The sequence below is a fragment of the Chelonoidis abingdonii genome, chromosome 2 (assembly GCF_003597395.2).
Source record: "Chelonoidis abingdonii isolate Lonesome George chromosome 2, CheloAbing_2.0, whole genome shotgun sequence".
Classification (NCBI taxonomy): Eukaryota; Metazoa; Chordata; order Testudines; family Testudinidae; genus Chelonoidis; species Chelonoidis abingdonii.
The window spans coordinates 223,662,552-223,677,175 of NC_133770.1; the positions used below are offsets into that span (position 1 = coordinate 223,662,552).

A 14,624-nucleotide genomic window follows, 5' to 3' on the forward strand; every position below is an offset into this window, starting at 1 on the left:
GCTCTCTACAAGGGAGTGATGATTGTGGCTTCCTCCTTAGCAGTTTAATAGAAAACATAGATTCATAGACTCTAGGACTGGAAGGGACCTGAGAGGTCTTCGACTCCAATCCCCTGCCCTCATGCAGGACAAACACTGTATAGACTAGGGCGGCAACCCTCAGAAGTGTGTGCGAAGTCTCATTTATTCACTTTAATTTAAGGTTCGCGTACCAGGTAATACATTGTTACGTTTTTTAGAAAGTCTACTCTCTAAAGTCTATATATTATATAAACTAAATTAGTTTGTATGTAAAATAAAACAGGGTTTTCAAAATGTTTTAAGAAGCTTCATTTAAAATGAAATTTAAAATGCTTGATCTTCTCCGGCCCGCCTAGCTCGTGCTGTCTGGGGTCTGTTCACCTAAGGCCAGCAGCGGGCTAAAGCAGGCCTGCGTCGCACGGGACCCTGGGCTGGCAGGGTCCATCAGCCAGAAACCCAGACAGCAGTGGGTTGTGCGTGGGCTGGTGGCAGGACCCGAGAGGGCCGGGGGCAGAGGGCTGGAGTCAGGGCTAGGGGCTGAGTATGTGAGGGGTGTACCGGTGTATCGGCAGACGGGGCCCCCCCCGGGCTAGGTATTGGGGGGTGGGGGAGCCAGAGCAGGCTAGGGGGTTGCAGGGTGGGATGGATGAAGTAGTCAAGTAAGGGGCTGGGTGTATGAGGGAAGGAAGCTCACGGGCAGGTTTGGCCTGGGAGGTGCGGGACTCAGGCAGAGCGGGGTGTGGGGGTCGGCGGGGGGTATGGGGGTTCAGGGGACAGTTGCGCAGGTGACTGCCCCCCTAAAAACTCTAAACTCTGCTGTCTGTCCCCTGACTACCCTCGGGCCCTGCCAACCCCGCCAGAGACCCATCCCCCTATCTAAGCCTCCCTGTTCCTGTTCCCAGACTGGAACTTTACCTTCCTACTGTCCCCTGACTGCCCCAACCCTCATCACACCCCCATCCCCAGCAACGCCCCGGGTAACCCATGCTATCCAACCACTCCTGTCTGCGACAAGGACCCCAGAACTCTGACCCATGCCAACCCCCTCGAAGACTCCTGCCTGCCCCTAACTCTTTCACACCCCGCTCCTGATAGGACCCCAGTAACTCACCAACTCGTAAACCCCCCGCTCCTTGTCCCCCGATCCACCCCTAAGACCCCCACCCTAATTCCCCCCGAGGACCCTCCTTGCTCCTCGTTCCCTGACTGCCCTGACCCCTATTCACACCCTGCCCCTCACCAAACCCCGGGTACTCCCATGCCCCAGTCCAACCCCCCGCCCTAACTGCCGCCGGGGATCCACCCCCCATCCAAGCCCACCCTGCTCCCGCCTCACGCCCTTAAATCCAACCCCCCAGCCCTGGGCCCCTTAACATGAGGCTCCACACAGAGCTAGATACGCCTGTCTGCAGGGCACATCAGCCCCGCCCCTCCGGTTGAGCGGGGAGCATGTCTGCCTTCCTCTGAGCCAAACGCTGTCCCGCAGGAGCACGGCAAGCCCTGACCTCCAAAGCACTGGCGCATGCGGCAGGTTCCAGGGGAGGGAAGAAGGGGGGAGGGGCCGGTAGCTTGCTGCCGCTCGGCCCTGTGTTCTGGCAGGAGCGCGGACCCCGTGGCTTGGGCATGCTGGGAGAGTGGGGCATTTTGCCCACTCCGTGTGCCGCTATGCTTCTGCTCTCTGCCCCCAGCGGGGAAGTGGAGGGCAGAGGAGAGCGCGTCGGCCTGGGCAGGATATTTAAGTGGCAATGCTGGAGGCCCCGGCAGGCTCCAGCGTGCCATTAAAAATTGCTCACGTGCCGTCTTTGGCAGCGTGTGCCATAGGTTGCTGACCCCTGGGTCTAGACCATCCATTAAATATATTAAATCTAATCCCCTACCTTTTAAATATCTCCAGAGATGGAGATTCATCAACCTCCCTAGGCAATTTATTCCAGTTTTTAACTACCCTGAACAGTTTAGTATACTTTTTCCTAAATGTCCAACCTAAATGCCCTTGCTGCAGTTTAAGCCCATTGCCTTCTTGTTCTATTATTAGAGCTAAAAGGTGAAGCAGGTTTTCTCCCGCCTCCTGATGACACCTTTAGATACCTGAAAACGCTATCATGTCCCCTCAGTCTTCTCTTTCCAAACTAAACAAACCCAATTCTTCAGCTCCTTGGCAGTGTCATGTTTCCAAGACCTTTAATCATTCTTGTTGCCTTTCCTGGACCCTCTCCAAATTCTCCACATCTTCTTGAAATGCGGTGCCAGAACGGAAACAATACCGCCAGCTGAGGCCTAAACCAGGCGCAGAGCAGAGTGGAAGAAGGACTTCTCGTGTTGCTCACACACCACACTGTTAATAGCATCCGCAGAATACCTTTGGCTTTTTTTGTAACAGCATCACACTGTGACGCCCATTTTTAGCTTGTGGTCCACTATCACCCTAATCCTTTGTGCCAACTCCTTCCTGAGACAGTCCTCTTCCCATTCTGTATGTGTGAACTGATGGTATCCCTTCCTAAATGGGAGCACGTTGCCAATTTCTTTATTAAACTTCATCTGGTTTACCTCAGACCATTTCTCCAATTTGTCCAATCATTTTAATTATGACGCCTGTCCTCCAAGCAGTTGCAATCCCTCCAGTTTGGGTATCATCTGCAAATTTAGGCCTGATTACACTACGCGTTTAAACCGATTTAGCAGCGTTACCGATTTAACACTGTACCCCGTCCACAAACGAGGCCCTTATATCAAAATAAAGGGCTCTTAAATGCGGTTTCTGTACCCTCCCCAACAAGAGGAGTAGCGTAAAATGGTATTGAACCATATTGGATTAGGGTTAGTGTGGCCGCAAATCAACAGTATTGGGCCTCTGGGCGGTAATCCCACATGCACATTGTGCGCTCCTGGCAGCAACTGAACTCGATGCACTGGCCAGTAGACCTGGAAGCCCGCGTGAACCTTTGAATTTCATTTCCTGTTTTGCCAGGCGTGGAGCTCTGATCAACACAGGGTGACGATGCATCCAAAATCCAAAAAAGAGCTCCAGCGTGGACCATAAGGGAGAATACTGGATCTGATGGCTGTATGGGGAGACAAATCTGTTCTAATCAAGAGCTACTCGTTACAGAGACGAAATGCCAAAGCATTTGAAAAAAATCTCCAGGCTATGATACACAGTCCACAAAAGCAAACTGTGTGCGTGACAAGCGTAAGCGGAAAGCAAAGAATCAAATGGACGCTTATGGAGGGTAAGGAGGGTACTGAGGACTCCAAGCTATCGCACGTTCCCCAGCAGTCTCCAAAAAGCATTGCATTCTTGGCTGAGCGCCCAATTGCCTGTAGGGTCAACACATGTCCGGGGTAGTTCAGGGTAATAGCTCGTCAATTTACGCCCCTTGCCCTGATGAAAGAAAAAGGAAAAAAACATTTCTGACTTTTACAGTGTCACTGCGGTAGACGCGATGCGCGGACAGTAGAAGGTCAGTATCCGGCTCCCTCCCTCCTCTCCGGTGGCAAGACGTACAATATGACTGGCTATCCGTTGTCATCATCAACCTGTAGTGCTCTGGCTGGCCTCAGGTTGCTGCTGGCGGGGCGCTGGGTAAAAATAGGAATGATTCCCGGTCATTTCCAGTAGATGGTAAGGCAGAATGGCTGGTAAACCGTCTTCATCAATAGCGACTGGGGGCTGAGCTCCATCAGCCTCCTTCATGTGTAAAGAAAAGATTCTGTACTGCTTGGACTATCATAGCAGCGGGATGCTGGGCTCCCTCCCGCCGCACCGCTTAATGTCCTGCTGGAACTAATAGCAGCTGGAGGCTGCTCCCTCGTTTTATCTCACTAAAAGTCAGTGTTTCTTAATTCCTGCATTCTTTATTACTTCATGCACACAAATGGGGGGACATGCTGAACGGTAGCCTAGGGAGGTGGGGAAGGAGGGAGAGCACAGGTGTGGTTGTTGCAGGGGCAAGTCCCCTAGAATGGCATGTAGTTCATCATTGCTGCGGGATCTGACACGGAGGCAGCGTGCTCTCTGGTTCCTAAGTACACTTGCCCGCAATATTCTAGCAGGACTGATTCCATTTTAGATACAACATAAGGAAGGGAATGAACCCCGGGGAGGTCATTTCCATTTTTTTGTCTTGCGCCCCCAGCCGACTTCAGCCGGGGGCACCCATGACAGCAGTAACAGTACAGAACGACAGGTAACGCATCATCTCATTGAATTTACAATGGCAGCAGAGACAGTACAGAACAACTGATAACCGTGCTCTGCCTATCATGACAAAGGCAAATGAATGTTGCTGTGTAGCGCTGCAAAGTACCCGCCTCTTTTGTCAGCGGCATCCAGTAACAATACGGTGACGGTGGACAGTGACAAAAGGCAAAACAGGCTCCATTGTTGCCAAATGGTATGGCGTCTGCCAGGGCATCCAGGGAGAAAGGGTGCGAAATGAATTGTCCCCCCCTTTGCCATTAGCTGTTCCAGGGAAGGAATGAGTTGATGACATTACCGCAGAACACCCGCGAAATGATTTTGCCCCATCAGGCACTGGGAATCTCAACCCCAGAATCCAGGGGTGGAGGAAGACTGTGGGAACTAAGGATAGCTACGGAATACCTACCCCAGTGCAATGCTCCGGAAAATCGACGCTAGCTCGGACCATGGACGCAACACCGCCGAATAATGTGCTAGTGTGGCGCGTGCACTCGACTTATACATCTGTTTACAAAACGAGGTTTATGTAAATCGGAATAATCCTAGTGTGACATACCCTTAATAAGCATACTTTCTATGCCAACGCTACGTCGTTGATTGAAGATATTGAAGCGAGCCGTCCCAAAACAGACTCCTGCAGACCCCACTTGTTGACCTTCCCACAGGATTGACCATAATAACTACTCTCTGAGTACGGTTCCAGTAGTTATACACCACCTTATGGTAGCCCCATTTAAATGTATTGCCTAGTTATCGATAAGGATTCATGCGAGACCGTATCAATGCTTTCTACAGTCTAGATATACCAACATCGCACCGCCTCTCCCTTATCCCACAAGACTCTTATCTATCAAAAGAAAGCTTGCAGATTTGTTGACATGATTTGTTCTTTACAAATCAATGCTGGTATTCCTATCACCTTACACCTTCCAAGTGTTTTGCAGATATTTTCTTTAATTACTTGCTCATTATTGTCCCTGGCACAGATTAAACTAAGTGCTCTGGTAGTTTCCTGGTTGTTTTTTATTTCCCTTTTTATTGATGGGCAACTATATTTTGCCTTTTACCAGTCTTCTGGAATGCATTCCTGTCTCCCATGATTTTCCAAAGCTAATAGCTAAGGCTCCGATACCTCCTGCTATTAGCTCCTTGAGTACTAGGATGCCTTTCTCAGGCCCTGGTGATTGCAGGCATCTTAACTTTTCTAAGTGATTTTAACTTGCTCTTTTTTATTTTATCTTCTAAACCTACCCCCTTCCCATAAGATTCACTATGTTAGCATTCCTTCAGACTTCTTAGTGAAGACCGAACAAAGAAGTCTTAAGGATCTCTGCCATTTCAAGTTTTCCTGTTACTGTTTCCTCCCTCCTCACTGAGGCAGTGGGCCTACCCTGTCTTGGTCTTTCATCTTGCTCTAAGTATTGATAAAAAGTCTTCTTGTTTCCCTTTATTCCCTTATAGCGGTTTGAGCCTCATTTGTGGCTTTGAACTTTTAATCATCGCCCTCATTCTGTGTTGTTTGCCTATATTCACATCCTTTCTAAATCTGACCTAGTTTCCATTTTTTAACGACTCTTTTTATTTTGTAGGTCATGCAAGATCTCGTGGTTAAGCCAAGGTAGTCTTTGGCCACATTTTCTATCTTTCCTACCCATCGGAATAGCTTGCTTTTAGGCCCTTAATAGTGTCCCTTTGAAAAACTGCCAACTCTCCTCAGTTGCATGCTATATTGTCCATGAGGATCTTGATGGCATTGTTTTTGATTAAAGGGAGAAAGTACTCACATGCATTTTGGACTGCCCTTAGCTCCAATAAGTTTATGTGCAGGTTGGACTCTGCTGGGGACAGTTGCATAGATGTGCCCCTAGCCCACCAGGGAAGCGTCTGATGTGACTGTCATAGTTGGAGCTTTTTGTTGGAAAGGAACTCCTGAAAAGACGCTATGTGATTCTGTCCACAATGTTAGCGAGTCTTGTACTCTGTGTGGCATTGTGAGGCATCTGTTGAGAGAGTGTCTGTGTGGTATATACACTGTTCGAAGCCAGGTCTGCAAGCATCTCAGGTGGAGTCTGGCATGTTTTACAACAAATGTTGCTGCCAACATATGCCTCAAGAGTTGTAAGCATGTTCTGGTAGATGTTGGTGGGCTGTCCATCACCACTGAAATTAGGTTGACTAGAGTGAGGAAGCATTGTTGGGATAACATTGCAGTTGCTGTGAGACAATCGAGGTAGGCTCCCATGAATTCCAACTTTTGGACAGGAACCAGTGTGGACTTCTGTACATTTATTTGCAACCCCATGTCCGTGAACAGGGTTATCATGCTCTATGTGGCATTTATTGCTTCCTGATGCATTGGTGTTCTTATCAGGCAGTTGTCTAAGAATGGAAATATCATCACTCCTTGTCTGTGGAGGTGAGCTGCAATGACAACGAGAACCTTGGAAAAAACTCTTGGGGCAGTGGAAAGGCTGAAGGGTAGTACTCTGTATTGGAAATGCTATTTCCCCCAGGTGAATCTCAGGAATCTTCTGTGTGACGGGTGAATGGTAATATGATAATAAATGTCCTGGAGGTCGAGGGCTGAGAGCCAATCTCCTTTCTCTAATGCTGGAATTAGTGTGGTTAGTCAGCATTTTGAAATGTTGTGTTCTTACAGATTTGTTGAGTTTTTGTAAATCCAGGATGCTTCTCCACCTGCCAGTCTTTTTCTGAGTTAGAAAGTAATGGGAATAAAAAGCTCTTCCCCTGTGTTGTGATGGTATGGGTTCCATGGCACCTAACTGTATGAGGTGGTTTATTTCCTGTTGTAACAGGTGCTTGCAAGAGGGGTCCCTGAAGAGGGACGGGAAAGGGGGTGAGTAGTTGGGATAGAAATAAAGAGGATGGTTGAGACATTGAAGGTTGACCTTCGTTCAACTGACGTCTGTTCTGTTTTTGTTTACGCCATTGGTCACATTGTCTTTGTGGCTGGGAGTATGGCGTAGACTGGAATCTCTGATTGTAAAACCTGCTCTGTTTCTTTTTGTTTGCAAGTATGTAAATGTCAAGGGTTTTCAAGGTCACCCTTGAATCCTTTAGGGTGTGTAGTGAGACATTGGTTTTGTCTGCAAATAATTTTTGTCCTTCAAAGGGTAAGTCTTCAACTGTTGCCTGGACCTCCCTTGGGAATCCGGAGAGATGGAGCAAGGATGCATGGCTCATGCCAACAGATGTAGCAATGGGTCATGCTGCCATATCTGCAGAGTCAAGGGAAGCCGGAGGGCTGTCTTGACGATGAGAGGCCCTTCAGAAATGTTTGCTTTGTACTCTTCTTTTTTGTCTTCTGGCAAATTTTCAATAAACGTTGACATTCTGGAGATCAGATTGTGTGTATATTTAGCCAGCAGGGCTGAAAAGTTAGCTATGCGGAACTGAAGCATAGCTGAGGAATAGGCTTTCTGCCCACAAAGGTCTAGCCTTTTCTAATTCTTACCATATGGGGTTGTTCGGAACTGGTGTTGTTTCTCTCTTTGATTGACCGCCTCTACCACTAAGGAGTTTGGTGCAGGGTGTGTGAATAAAAATTCAATTCCTTTTGCTGGCACATAATATTTTTTGTCAGACCTCTTACACGAGTAGTAAGTGCAGTAGTTGGAGTCTGCCAGATGATTTTCACAGGCTCCATAATAGCATCATTTATCAGCAAAGCTATCTTTGCCGATGGGGATGCCTGGAGTATGTCCTTGAGCTTACGTTGGGCTTCTGGTGGCTTTGCCAATGAAATGTCTATGGATTCAGTAACCCCTCTGAAGAGGTCCTCCAAGGATTTGAAATCATCGCCTGTAGTAGAGGCTGGTGGAATTATGATTTCATCTGGCACCAAAGATGGGAAGTGAGCATGTGGCAAAGTGTCATGTTCAGCTGTGTCCTCAAGTTCCTCAGTGCCTCCCTCTTGTGTTTCAGAGGGTGCCAGGGCAGTAAGTGAAGGGGACTGGGCTGTTCTGGACGTAGGTGGGCTAGGTGACCTGTGGTTTTGGGCCCTATACATTGCCCATGGATCCCAGAATGACTAGTTAGGTGGAAATGGTATGGAGTTTGCTGCCCATGGGTGACCATACCATCCTCGTATATCTGCAGGTGGTTGATGATGAAATGCTCTTGGCTTTGATGAGGAATGACGAGGAGTATATATCACTGCATCATCCTTTTCTTCCTCATCACTGGAGATGGGGGTGGGGGGAGCTGATCTGCAGGGAGCAGTCAGCTGACTATGTACTGATCTGGATGGGGTACCCTCAGTGCCACGTAGAGGAGATTCAGGTGTTAAAGCCATTACCAGGTCCGCGTATCTGAAGGCACCATGAGGCTCGGGGCTGGGGACTGCATGGAGGACAGCCTGGGAGCCTGAGTTGAAGCTGCGGGTGCTGAGGATTTAGAGCTGTGTGGCATCGGTACAGCAGGTGGTGTCATTGTACCGCTGGGTGCCGAGATCTTCTTCGGCTCCAGGGGCGCTGAGCTAGAAGGTTTCACTTTGCTGTGTGAACCTCCATTAGAACCTGCCCACACAGGGTCTTTAACTCATCAGGAACGCTTGGTGCCGGACATTCCCAGTGCCTCGCGGTTCGACGCTTTCAGTGCCATTGGTACCGGGACAGATTTTTCTGTTGGAGATCACTTTTGTTTAGGCTATTATTGGTGCTGGGATGTCTGTGCCTGCTTTTTTGTAGCCTTTCTAGAAGTAGGCTCCTTGGCAGCCGATGTTGAATTGGAGCCCTGTCAGACGCTGTCGTTAGCAGCTGTTGGCCAGGGGGTGACCTGGACTCAAGGTTAGAGGCTGGTCTGAGTGATTTCTCCATCATGAGGAGCTTCAGTTGAACATCCCTGGCTTTTCATGTCCTAGCTGTCAGTTTTCTGTAGTGTGGGCACTTTTGAGTAACGTGTGTCTTGCCAAGGCAGAGGACACACTGAGCATGGCTGTCAGAGACAGGTATGGATAGTCTGCAAGTCAGGCAGCGTTTAAAGCCAGGTAAGCCAGGTATGCCTGAGAGAGCCAGTCTCTTAGAAAAAAGTAAGGGATAAACCCTGTTGAGGCAAAGGTTGTGTGCTTGCCAGAGAGGCAGAGGTAGATAGAAATTGTAAAGGAAAAGCTTCTTTTTTTTTTAATTTAAGAAATTAAAGTAAGAAAATAGGGAAAACTAACTACAACTAAGCTAACACTATCACTATGAACTAACTACTATAAATCTTATCTGATATAAGATAGGGTGCTGCTGATCACTTCGACTCAAGCCAAAGGTGGTAGAGAAGGAACTGGAGGATGGTTGGCTGCGCACCACTAAGTAACCACTCAGAGCGGTGCAAGATGGCTACGGTGCATGCACGGTCCAACCAGGCACTGGTACCACAGGGCGCCAAGACACCTAAGGTGAAGCACCCACAGGGATATTCCTTGAAGAAGAACATATGGATATGAAAGCTGGAAATCCACCAAAGATACTGACAGTTGCCTAAATGCCTTTGAAAGCAAATGTCACAGGAAAATAGTGGGTATTAAAATGAATGAATTTATAACAAATGCTGAGTTTTGTCAGAGAGTTCAACTGCTTATCTCCTAAATTATCCAGAAGAGAAGAAAGAAATAGTGGGACGTGTTAATAATAAAGCCAGAGCATATGACATAGTGGAAGAAAAGGGGTCAACTGAACTAATTCATCCGTTGAATAATACTTAGTCTTGGTACTGGGGGCTTAAGTTACAGATCGTTCATGCGCTAAGCAATTTTTTATGGTGTCCAAAGAATTCAGATATCAGGATAAATGTAAATGTAAATGCTTTTCACTGGTGATTATATGTGCACCAAAGCACCTTTATTAATAAAAATACATTTTACTTTTGTAAATGAAACTAAATATTATGACTTTTAACTCTGAAAAGCAGCTGTCCAACAACCTCCCTCTCCAGCCCTAAGGCAGTACTGTCTTTACAACAGTAGAGAACTGGTTAGATAAATGAATTACGTCAAAGAAAGCTTAAATTTACACCTAATCTAGTTAATCTAAATCATATTGCCATTACATGTTAACAACAGAGAGAGATAGGATTACTGTTGAACATTAAGAGACTCTTTAATGCTTCTGTAACTGAACTGAGGTTACACTTCAAAAACTTTCAAATAGTACTTATGTTTGTTTTTTTTAAAATAAAGGTCAATGGGAGGTGCTGGTTGGCCAGCACTTTTGAAATATATATATTCAAGATCTTATTTATAAGCCCCTATTTTTGAAAATCCTGGGCTAAATCCTTAACACAGTGCGTCAGTGTTGCATAAAGCCCTAGGATTAATTACCCCCTTTGAGAATGATTTGCAAATTTTTGTAATAATGTGCACCAAGATCATAGGCTTCAAACATCCTTGCATTTTCTTTTCACATGCATTCATGCACACATACACGTGCACTCGCATACACAAGTCCAGCATCAACATTGTATACACACATGAAATCAAAACAAATAATTGCTTTCCAGCATACTCAAGAAGATGGCCTTCCATCAAGCATTACAACGGGTCTCACAAACCCTTCTAATCCAAAGGAATCAAGTTCCCTTGATTGATATATTTACAGTGTACTTTAGATTACATTTTGGCACCAAGCTTTCTATGAAATTCACATAAAAATAAATAACATTACAGTCTCTCACTTGTTTTTATTTTATTTGATCAACAATTTTCTTTTTCCTTCTGTGCCTGTCACACTATATTTAAATTTAATATACTATTTATTTTTGCCCACCGTTCATCTAAATCTGTCCATAGAGACATCCCTTTTCTTTTCCTTTTCCTTCCATTCTTCATCTCTGCTTTTCTGAAACGCTTCTTGCTCCCTCTCCCATTCCCTTCTTTTTTATGAGGATGTCTTTCCCCCCCATGCGCCTCCTCTAGAGTAAATTGGCTGGAAAATGTATTTTTTGGGATACTGAAACTATTCACAAATTTGGGTTGAATGCAGTGAATAGGAGGTTTGGGGGGGAGGAGGGGGAGAAAAAACAAAACAACTATTTTTTGGAAATGTCCAAATGTTTTGTGTCACCATTTTTGAAACAAACAGTTTTGACATTTCTTTTCAAATCAACATTTTCTAAATTAAATGTTAATTCAAATCAGCACTTGACTTGAATGAACCTCTTCATTTTTTCGTTTGGGAGAGAAAAACCGAAAGAATTCCATTTTGGTGAAAAACTTAAACACATTTTTAGTTTTATTTTGTGGTTCAGCCACCAAGCTGAAAAATCAATTATTCATTCATTCAGGTTTTTTTCCTTCCAGTTGGTGTCTTTCTCCCCCATCAAAAGTCTTCCCTATGACATCTCATCCAACACCTGTAGCCTCTCCCCTCTCCTTCCTTGCCAGTAGTCTACATCTTTCTCTTCATTTCTGAGATCACTCTCTTCTCCTTGAGAGTCTGCTTGTGTCCTCCTTTGCCCTTTTGAGAAAATCTCTTGGCATTTCTTCCTCCCGATCTACAAACCCACTCTCTCATCTTCCATCTGGAGCCCTTCCTATCCCTATCTTCCATGTCTTTCTTTCTCTCTTCCCCTTTGACATTTCTCACTTTCTTCCCCTCTCCTGTCACATTGTGCTCCCTCACCCTTAACCTGTTGATTTATCCCTTCTCCAATTGCTCTTGAACAACTTCTTCTCCAGAGCCATCCTTGTACCCTGCGGTCTCTCACCTTCCACTACTCCTCCATACTTTTCCCTTTGCCTGGGTCTCATCTCTCTGCCTCTCCAGGGGTTTCATTCTTAGCTCTTGGCTGCAGAATGCTCTTCCTTCCTCACACCCTCAAGTCTTTCACCCACTACACCAATGGCTCCTGCTCCTATACTCACTCTTTCTAAGATCTTTTCCTGTTCTTCACTCTCTCACTAGAAGATTATGCTGGCGGTCAAAAGCTGTGAGGCTGATATTTTGATAAGGTTCCTCCTATTACTACTTTGCAGCACAAAGCATTTGAAAATCAAGAGTCAGGCTCCCAAAATCATAAGATTGACTTAAAGATTAGGAAATTTAAAAAATAATAAATTTTGTGTTCTTTACATTTGTCCTCTGGTTTTTAACTATGTAGATTTCTCTTGAGTCACATTTTCAAGCTTTTCCATACAACCATGAGGATTAGAAACTTTTTTTTAAAATAGAAGCAGAGATTCTTACCTAATTACAGCATTTGATCTCAGGAGCTGGGGCTTAAAGAAGAACATTAAATATTGCAAAACTTGCAATAAAACTGTGAGAATTGGCAACACAACAGTAATGAGGTAGAGTTGGAAGGAAGGAGACAGCAAGAGGCAAAGTACTAAAAAGCAATATACAGTGCATGCAGCAGATGCTTCCACCAGTGGTAGCAACTCATATAAGCAAGGATTCTCACCTTCCTGCTAAGCCACACCTAGCCACCTAGGAAGGCTGTGAGCAGTAGTGTGGAGATTGTGCCACCTACTGCCTCCCCAAAGAGTGACCCCTGGCTTCCTCAATGCCCATGGAGGTATATTTTTACAGGCATATCCCCTCTATTCACCAATGCTGGAGCACTACAGATGTTTCTCCAACCTGTAGTCCAGAGGCTTGCAAAGCTATAATATAGATCTACATGGTATGAAGGAAGTACTTCATCACTGAAATTGAGACACTTTTGGGATTGAATGAAGCAACTATTTGACAAGGACACAGCAATTTCTCAATAGTTTAAGGCAGTAAGTGAGTGCCATATCCAGTTGAAATTAATCAGAACAAGGCAAACATTGCTATTTTATCTTTTAAATCAATATTTTTTAAAAAGTCACTGCTAATTTTGATTGTCACATATATCTAAGATATAGAAGGAAAAGAGAGCTCTGCAGATTTAGGGAAATGAATACATTCTTTTCTTCTCAAATGTTCATGTCACTGTGATCCATATGCACAGTACAGCAGCTAGAAAAATCATTACACTGGCACTCCTACAGAAATGATTTTCTGTTGCAGTTGTGAGTCATTTATTAGTAAAAAAACATTGAAAATATGCCTCCTTTTTCTAAGATCTATATGTAACCAACATCGTTACTTCATTTGTCATCATTTTTGAAAAAAATTCTCCCTCTGGTGCTGATGTGATTATTTTGTCTTTATAGCTAGACAGGTTATTCATTTTAGAAAGTTAAAGGTTATCAGAAAGGAAAGTTATTTAGCAGTCACTATAATTCTCTGAAGTTAATATGCTACACAGAACTCCAACTCTTGGTTTATGTGCCTCTGTTAAATGGCACTGGCACACTGTCAAATTCTAGACTTCCCTAAAATTCCTAGTTGAGGTAGCAGTTATAAGCCACACACTGGAATCATAGAATCATAGACTATTAGGGTTAGAAGGGACCTCAGGAGGTCAACTAGTCCAACCCTCTGCTCAAAGCAGGACCAATTCGGATATATGTGGTTCATTGCTAATCATTTTCATAAATCATAAATCTCTAGCTCTTTCTTTCAAACGTGATTAAACCTACATTTTGACTCTTAAAACTGTTTACTGATTGAAAAATGGAAGGCTGTGAAATCAACAAGAATACACTGATTACTTGCCTATTGACAATTGTCAGTAACAAGTGGAACACATTCAATTTCAACATGAGTGATGAATGGCTGACAGAATGCGTATAGTTGATGAATAAATGCACAGTTGATGTGTTTGTATGATGAAAATGTAGGTGCTTGTAAAAAAAAATTAGATACTGAAGTCTAGCAGGTAATTTGGATTCTTTTAGAGTATCCTGTAAAGAAGAATGCTTTGAGGAAGTGGCTTAATCTCACTTGCTTTTTAATATGGTTACTATAGTGGGACTAGATTCTTGCACAACTGAACTGAGTTTATGAGATTTCCTCCCAAAAATTGTTAGGAAAGTTAAGGTTGTGACAACATAACAGTGATTTAAATGCATATAAACTCTCAAAAATGCAAGAGATAAAAATAAAAAAAATAAAAAAACACAACCCAGCTAGAATATTACAAAATTTATCTTTTTTTCCCCACTGAACAGACATCCCAGGGATTAGTTTACATTTTGAAGTCCATCACTAGAAAAAAATGGATGAACACTATTTTCTTAGAAAATTAAAACATAGGTTTCCAAGCGTTCTTTGATGTGGTACATATCATTGACCTGATGTTCCACAGCATGTTACAAATCAGAAGTTAAGAACTTTTGAAATGAGACTTTAGTTGATTAACATTGAGTCATGGGCACTATATCTCGTCAGGGAAGTTCAGCAAACTAGATTCTACCTCTGTCTTGTTTGTTCGATTATTTTAAACACGTTGTAGAAAAACCTAAGTGTTTTTGTATGCTGTAGAAAAATTCTTCCTTGGCCTCAGATTTAACCTAGTGCTT

The 14,624-nt window shown here is 44.5% G+C and overlaps 1 protein-coding gene across 1 annotated transcript in view; it reads right to left on the bottom strand.

Annotated features, from left to right (window-relative positions):
• The window catches only part of CCDC178 (coiled-coil domain containing 178), a 379,540-nt gene that overhangs the window by 108,224 nt on the left and 256,692 nt on the right, over nt 1–14,624 (bottom strand).